The sequence below is a fragment of the Panthera uncia genome, chromosome D4, assembly GCF_023721935.1.
Source record: "Panthera uncia isolate 11264 chromosome D4, Puncia_PCG_1.0, whole genome shotgun sequence".
In the NCBI taxonomy this organism is placed as follows: Eukaryota; Metazoa; Chordata; class Mammalia; order Carnivora; family Felidae; genus Panthera; species Panthera uncia.
The window spans coordinates 52,270,005-52,278,743 of NC_064807.1; the positions used below are offsets into that span (position 1 = coordinate 52,270,005).

At 37.8% G+C, this 8,739-nt stretch overlaps 1 pseudogene; it reads right to left on the bottom strand.

The window, feature by feature from the left end:
- Nucleotides 1-3,973: 3,973 nt before the first annotated feature.
- Nucleotides 3,974-8,183, bottom strand: LOC125920433 (ras-related C3 botulinum toxin substrate 1-like; annotated as a pseudogene).
- Nucleotides 8,184-8,739: the final 556 nt, after the last annotated feature.

Below are 8,739 nucleotides of genomic sequence, written 5' to 3' on the forward strand. Positions count from 1 at the left end.
AACATGCAGAAGCATAAATGATTTGTGTATGATTCAAATATAAAACACTATAAACAGCACAAAAGTACATCAATTCCCCACTCATGACTATTAGGGAAGAGCGAATTGCATGGATTTTCATGAAACAAATACTTAAGAATGTGGTCTAAAATTTTTAAAGTCTGTTTTCTAAGTGGTTATATGGTTTTACGTGGTTTTACACTTCCACTGGCAGTGTGTAAGGGTCTACTTTCTTTACTTCAACAGCTGGTAAGGATAGATTTTTTTTTAATTTAGCTATTATATACACAATTTTAACCTGTAATATACTCATTTAGGTATGCAGTAGTAATTCACTGTGGTCTTCGTGTATTTTTTGGCTAAGTCATATTGCCTAGATTTCTTTTTGCAGGCATTTAAATCTGAATTAAAATGAATACTACTCTATTTTCAATATAAGGAGAAAAATCACCTTAGTAACCTTTTAAAATTAATTAACAGCTATCCATCCCCTCAAGCTGTGAATTGTGCTTTTAAATTTATTTACGTAGCATGCTTTTTGAATATTCCTCTTCCCGTTTCAGATAAAGATGACTTCCTTCCTTTTTTTCAAACACAAGTAAATTTTTACATTCTTTGTGGAGCTATTCCTGATTTGTCCTTGATCAGTATAACTGCTTTTCAGAATTGGATTTTTCTCTTTCTTTGGTATCTACAAAATGTATTCATACCATCGTTCACCCATTTGAGACAGTGAGTTATAATTATTGTTGATAAACGTGTTTCCCCCAGTATATGATTTTTACATTCCTTTTAACACTGCCACAGATAAAGCTGGACAACTGAAACGGATTATAAAATATGGAACAGTAATTTGTTAGGAAACACTATAAATTTTAGAACTGAAATTAGAGTTTTTTATAAGACTGAACACATTTAAGCTTAATAATTTTATCACTTTTTTCCTGGCTGTAAATTGCAAAAACACAGAAATACACAAAGTTTTTAAAAAATCAGTGAAATCATCTGAAATGCCACAACTAGAAAAGAATACAATTAACATTAATGTATTCTTCAGAGGCTAAACACATATTTTATGTTAACTGTTAACCATTTCTCTTTTCAGCTTTTCTGGTAATTATCACCATAACTTTACATTTAATGTGTGTGACTCTTGTCCTAAAGTTATAAAGTGTAGATGCATTCTATTAACTCTGTATTAAAAGTGAGCTGTTCAGTGAGTTTATATCACCAGAGGAAGCTGCTTCTTCTTTTCCCATTGTGTGTTATTTTATTTTTCTGTTCTAAGGGTTCCCCGTAAGCATATATTTAAACACTTCCATCTTGAATCATTATCTTTAAACAGATATGGTGACTCTGCACTACTATAAAAGAAGGAAAAAGCATCATCTCTACACAAGACTATATCTCCCTCTTTACCACCCAGATATAAGACAGATATACCCATTTCCTGATGTCTTATTTTAGAAAATTGATTATCTCATCTGTAAGTATGTTTATTGTGGTTGTATAAATGCTGATTATATACATTAAAGGCAGTTTAAATAGCATCCCCAATATGAGAAGAATTGAAATACACCTTTCTACTGAATAGTGTATAATTTCATGTAACTGTACCTATGAAATCTGAAAGAGACCAACCAGCACAGGCATGAAGAGCAAATGGGTGTGTTTTTTTAAGACACCAGTGAAAGCTCAAAATTGTGTCATGATTTTGCTCCATATTTTCAATATTTTCTTTCAATAATTTCAATATTTCTTTCAATATTTTCTGTGGTTTGGTTGTGTCTCTCAGAGACTTTTTAGTGCCTTTTCATTGGCAAAATGTACACGTATTTTTAATTATAATATTAAGGTTTTTCAGTCCTTTTATCCTAAAATCTGTTGGAGTTCTCTTGCTTGTGCTAATTTGAGCCACTTACAGTGGAGGTCCATTGCTTCCCTCTCTGCTTTGCTTCACTTTCCATTGCATTCTAGTTGTGACTTGTTATTTTGTGAATCACAATTATTGACTAAAATTTCATTTTGGTATTGTATACCTTTCACTAATACTCATTTCAGATATGTTTGGTGAGAGTAAAACTTACCTCAACCTATGAACCTTAAAAAATATTTATTCTGCATTCATTTTTGATTACTATCTGGCAAAGTATGTAAGTCTAGATTCCAATGTATTTTGACTTAGAACCTGGACAGCACAGATCAAATGCCTCCTGAAGACTCAGACTGTTGAGGACAAATCTGGAGCCAAAATGATTCTATTCTGATTCTCTATCTGGAAGCTTTTCAAACATTTTTTGTTTATCCACAGATATTATTTAATTTCACTACAATCTACAGATTTCTCTTGTCTTTAATTCATTCTGTTGGGCACTTTTTTTTAATAATTCAAGGACTTATTAAGTCATACATGCAAAACACACTGCTCATTGCATTAGCCAAAGATCAATTGTAAAAACACTCTACAATTCTGCAACTGTCAATTTAAAAAAAATTGTGCTAGGGTTTGAAAGGCCCAACCTTGCATTCTTGACAGTGGATAAGCTGTACAGAACTTCATTAGCAGGAGCACAGGCTTATAGAACCTCAAAGACCCAAAGGAATATGGATAGGCAGAGCAACAGGAAGTATGTGTCTGGTGGGGGGTGGGGGAAGGGGGTGAGGCAAAAAGGAGGGTCAGCATTAGTCAAGTACAGTGTTGGTGATCTGGCAAGATAGTGAGGTTAAGAAAGTTCATAGTTTAGGCATATCTAAAAGATTTCAAAAACTGTAAAGTTGCAAAACATGATTTTTACACCTAGTTACTAGAGAACTAAGAAAAGCATTAGCTTTGAATAAAGTAACAAGGAAACAGGAACGTGCTTTTACTAATCTATAAAATACTGTTTAATGCATTATCAGAAAGATTTTATAATACAAGGAGGCATATTGCTCATTAATAAGGGTTTCTGTAAGAAAAGCACTAAGTAAGCAACTATGTGAAAAACCAGTTTAAAGATGAATTAAATGCCCAATTTCAGGAGGGATGGCAGGTCTAAGAAAAAGGAAAAACTTAAAGCACACAGTGAGAAGACCAACCTTTCTTCATCATTCACTGCACTAGACAGAAATTAACCTTTTAAAATTTTACCCATGACACTTTTACTCAGTTTAATTATGGTATGTACAATGTAGTATAAATTAACCTCCATATTTTGTCAAAATACTGTCTTCATTCTTCATTCACGACAGGACTTGGGCTGCCCACACACCGCCCCCCTGTTCCTGGGTCCGCCCACCGCTAGAGCAGATGGTTCATCAGAGAAACAAGGGAGTAAGAGGGTTGTTCAAAATCTCAGCTAAAGTGAATACACAGTTTTGCTTTGTTTTAATGTCACTCAATCAAAAGATTGACCCAAAGAGTTGAGTCATTACACTCATTCCATTATGACATACAGTACAGTGTTAGGGAATGAACACTGCTTGATTAATTACGGGTGGTTAGATGGCAGCATTTCTTGAAGGAGGTTGTGCTGCTTTTTTAGCAAAGACTGGTTAGAAAGTGTCTGCATTTCCAAACTTGACACACTGTCATCTCTTCTTAAAAACAAAGGTCTTAAAAATAAAGGTTTAGTGCTGGATGTTCATAGTACAACAACGTGACCCGGTTCACAATGCATTTTGGCAACTCTTAATCTGAGCAACAATAGGATTTTGTTTTTGTTTTTCTGTTTTTTTTGTTTTGTTTTGTTTTTTGGAAAAAAACAAAAGGCTTTAAGAAACCTTACCATTTTAGGACTAAATTTAATATAATGTGGAAGTTTAAAGTCTTATACTTTAAACAAATGAAACCTAAAACTGTGGATTGGTTCAAATGGTTCTATGAAAAAACTAATCTGCAACAGAAGCTAGGCACTGAGTAGAACGCTTCATCATTTTTGAGCAAAATGTACAAAGCTTCCGAGGGGGACAGGGCAGGCGAGGGTCCAGACATCTACAACAGCAGACATTTTCTCTTTCTCTTCTTGACTGGAGCTGGGCAGAGAGCAGCTGAAAAGCTTCATCAAACACTGTCTTGAGGCCTTGGTGAGTGAGAGTGGAGCCCTCCAGGTATTTTACAGTGCTGCTCTCTTTAGCCAGGGCCAAAACCTGCAGGTGGATCACGGGACTCAGCTTCTTCTCTTTCAGTTTCTCAATCATGCCTTTGTCGTCTGTGAGATCTAGGTTAGTCCCTACCAGGAAAATTGGGGTGTTGGGGCAGTGGCGTTCCACCTTAGGGTAACACTTTGCTTGAACATTTTCAAATGATGCAGGACTCACAAGAGAAATACATCTGTTTGCGGAGAGGATAAAGGGTGTAATCTGTCATAATCTTAATTCGGGCTGTATCCCCTAAACCCAGATTCAGTGGTTTTCCATCTGCCATAACATTGACAGAATAGTTGACAAAGGCAGCGGAGATATATTCTCCAGGAAATGCATTGGTTGTGTAACTGTCAGTAGGTGAGATCTACCTCCAGCCCCATCCCCCACCACCAGACCGTGATGTCTGGGATCTGGGGGTTGGCAGCTAGGTGAGGCAAGAAGCAGAGGGCTCTGGGCACAAGGTGCCTGAGCTGCTGTCCAGGCCACCTCACCCTCCGGCCAATGAGAAGCCAGAGCCCAGCAGCGGTCACCACCCAAAGCTGGGGAAAACTGCACAGAAACAGGAAATGAGCTTTTTTTGTTGTGGTTTTAAATCTAAAGGCTCAAGTTATTCTTTCACCACTGGTTGATTTGACATTTGTAACACACCTCTTATGTGCAAAGAATGTTCTAGGTTCTGGGATTCTCGCTATGGAATAGAGCAGATTAATATACTTATCATTATGGAGGTTACACTACATCAAGAGAGAGAAAAGCGTAATAAGTATAATAAAGGCACCGTTCAGTATGTTAACAGTTTAAACACATAGGAAAGAAGTTAAGGAGCATAATGGTGTTTGTGGAGGTTAACAAAGGGTGAAGTTCTCTATTAAATCCAGTAATTAGGGCAGATCTCACTGAGAAGGTAACATTTGTGCAGACGTGGAAGCAGCAAGTGTTAACCATGTGAACACCTATGGGAAGAACAGTGTGGGCCCACACAAGTGTCCATTCAAACAGCAGCAGTTGGAGCATCCTCAGCCCATGTGAATATAACAAAGCCAGCGGCCAGAGAGGCCGAGGCAAGGAGGAGAGTGGGAGGTGAGGAGGTCAGGGAGACGGGCTGGGTCGACTGGTTAGGGACTCTGAGGTCGCTCAAAAAATGTGGCCTCTAGTTCAAGAGAAGCAGTAACTCGTGGGATTTGGGCAGAGAAGCAATATGATCTGGCTTGAAAGGTCTTGCACTGACACTGCTGAGAGCTGACTCTAGGGACTCAGCAAGCGAAGCAGGAGACCTGCTTACTGCAGTCCTCCTGACACAGAAGTGGTGATCCAGATCAGGACTTCTGCAGTGCAGAGGGTGAGAAGTGACTGGATCCTGCTTCTCTGTATTTTGTTCTGTAGCCAGCAAGGTTTCCTAATCTTGGAATGCATAGACACCTTGAAAAACACAGGCCCCATCTTCTCTGAAAGCTTCTTCAGGCTCATTTTCAACCTGAAGTTTCCATCTACTAGATGGAAACATCTACTACTAAGTTTCCATCAATCTAGAAGTTTCCATCTAGTTTAAATGCTAAAATGATATCATGTGCTCCCTCTCTTACAATAACTCGGTCTCTCCTCTATAGAGGACATTTTTGTTTCTCTTGCTTTCATTTTTTTAAATCTTTTCAGTATTACTCTGTAGCTCTAAGTTACAGTCACTTCAGTGTTTCTCTGGGCAGATGGGAAGACAAATACGTGTTCTAGGCTCTGGCATTATGAAAAATAATTCCAGCAATAATTTTGGTAAAGACTGCATTCTTTTAGAGCCATATTAAGAGGAGATACAGAGCTTTCTCATACACCCCCTGCTCCCCGGGGTGCACGCACGGCCTCTTCCATCATCAACATCACTCACGAGAACGGACCATTTTTTACCAGGGATAAACCTACATTGTTATACCATAATCACCTGATGTCCACTGTTTACATTAGAATTCACTCTTGGTGCTGTGCATTGTATGGGTTTGGGCAAATATATAATTACAGATATCTATTTTACATTCTCACACAGAGTATTTTCACCGCTCTAAAAATCCTCTATGCTCTCTGCCTGTTTGTTTCCACACCTTCTCCAGAAGACTTTGGTAAATCTTTTGTTACATACTGCCACGTTTTCTAAAACACTAACAATTCATTCTCCCCTCAAAACGGAGAGTGACTTTACATTTCATTGTCCCCACTTTAGTTATGAATATTCTATAATATTTTTTAATTATTAGGAAAACATAGATATGAGTAAAGTGGCCTTGGTGATGTTTAGCTGGGTCATACTGAGAGACGCATGCAACAATGATATATTAGAAATGGTGTTCATTTCACTTCTGTTACCGTAAAACAGCCACATAGAACTGGTGCTCACACATGCCAAGGGCTTATTCATAAATGACACAAACGGTCCTCTTTAAACAGATAAAGTTCACAAGATTAACCATTTTTATTTTTTTTTAAATTTTTTTAACGTTTATTTATTTTTGAGACAGAGAGAGACAGAGCATGAACAGGGGAGAGTCAGAGAGAGAGGGAGACACAGAATCTGAAACAGGCACCAGGCTCTGAGCGGTCAGCACAGAGCCCGATGCGGGGCTCGAACTCACGGACCGCGAGATCATGACCTGAGCCAAAGTCGGACGCTTAACCAACTGAGCCACCCAGGCACCCCTAACCATTTTTAGATAAGAAAAAACAATGAACTGAATATCCTTTCCTAATTGTGTATATTAAAGCATTAAGGAATATACGCTGAAATATATAGAAGATGATGTATATGCTAATTGATTGCAAATGTACATTTTTCTGTAATTTTAATTCAATAATAAAGAAATGAATTATCTTCTTAAATTTTAATTTTGTTCTCGGTTTTACTTCAATTGACTGAAAATCTTTAGCACTATTTCAGTATGATCCCTCTTATAATATAGCTACATTACACAGACTAGTTTTCAGACAGCTTTTATGAGAAAATTTAATTAAATTTTCAAAGCTCAATCTGTATCAGGTTTTTGATGATGTGGCACTTAAAACACAATATGTGTTTTATTAAGTAAAAATTAACAACCCATTGGTACACTTAATTATTAAAGAAAGCATTATCTCAAATCATTGAGGCAAAATAGCAGAAAGGCAGTCAAAACTAAAAAGATTTAAAAGTAATAACTCCAGTTATATTAACAATCTGGTGTCTCCTATTTACCACAATTATTTCATCAGTCTTTCTTCTATTTATTAATGCACTGAACTTCTATTGGTACCTACAGCACTTGGTATTAAAACCAGATGCTATAGGGTACCTGGGTGGTGCAGTGGGTTAAGCAGCCAGCTCTTGATTTCAGCTCAGGTCATGATCTCAAGGTTAGTGAGATCAAATGCCACATTGGGTCCATGCTGACAGCATGGAGTCTGCTTGGGATTCTCTTTCCCTCTCTCTCTGCCCTCTCTCTATCTCAAAAATAAATACAGTTAAAAAAAAAAAAAGATGCTATAAATCAACTCACAGGCAAATTCCTCAAGATGCTCATACCTCATATGTTTCCTCCCAGAAGGGACATGGCTGTGTTGAAGAATAAGTAAGAAGTAAGCATGTGGGTTAGCAGTCAGCTTTCTAGCCAGAAAAAAAAAAAAATCTGGCTAAGTCTTGTCCGCTTTGGTAAGGCAGCAGAATTCATACACTGCAAGCTCAGTGTGTCTATCATCTGTGACTCTGATCTCTCTTCAAACTCAGAGGTTCGTCCTTTGTACTTTTCATATTTTCAGCAACCCCCTCTGTGTGTCCTCTCTCCAGCCTGTGTTTCTGTCTTCAAAGCTAGTCTCTGCATAGATGAAAGAACTATATTTTTTTTCCTAAGTAACACATTCAAGATAAATCACACCAATATTATACTTTCAAAATCCCCGACTTCCCACATCCCATAAATGAAATCCAAAGACCTTATGTTGACACTTAAAGTGTGCCCATCCCTTTGAACTCAGAGTGCTGTCTCATCCCTAATTCCCACTCTCTTAAACCCATGCAAGTGACCACTGTGGACGGCCGTCATTGCCAGCCCAGGCCACACTCAGTGTCAGTCTGCAAATGCTTGTTTCCTGAGTACAGAATCCCTTCCTCTGACTTTCCCCCATCCTTCACCCTGTCATCTTCTCCCGGAAATTCCTATTTGCTGTACAAGATTCATTTGAAAAATCATCTCCCTGTGAAGCACTTACCATCCCCCTTGATGTTAAGACTGAACAACCACATCCTTTTCTCTACAGTCCTGGAAGCATTTTGCTCATATTCATACTTTTTGACGTTTCAAATGCCAAATTATATATCCAAGGCCTCAGCATTGGGAATTATACAAAATAAATGTTATGCTTCCTACTCTTATGGAGATCACATTTTAGGAAGAAAGACCTATCAAATAAAAACTAAAATACGTGGTGATAAAGAACATCTTAAGACTATATATGGAGTGTTCTGGACACAGACGAGGGGACATTTAATTTGACCTTGGGCAGGAGACAGAGGAAGCATTGGCCACAGACAGCTATGAAAGTAAAGTGATATTAGAGCTAGCCTTGCCTATTTAGTAACAGTAGTTACCGGTGAGCAAA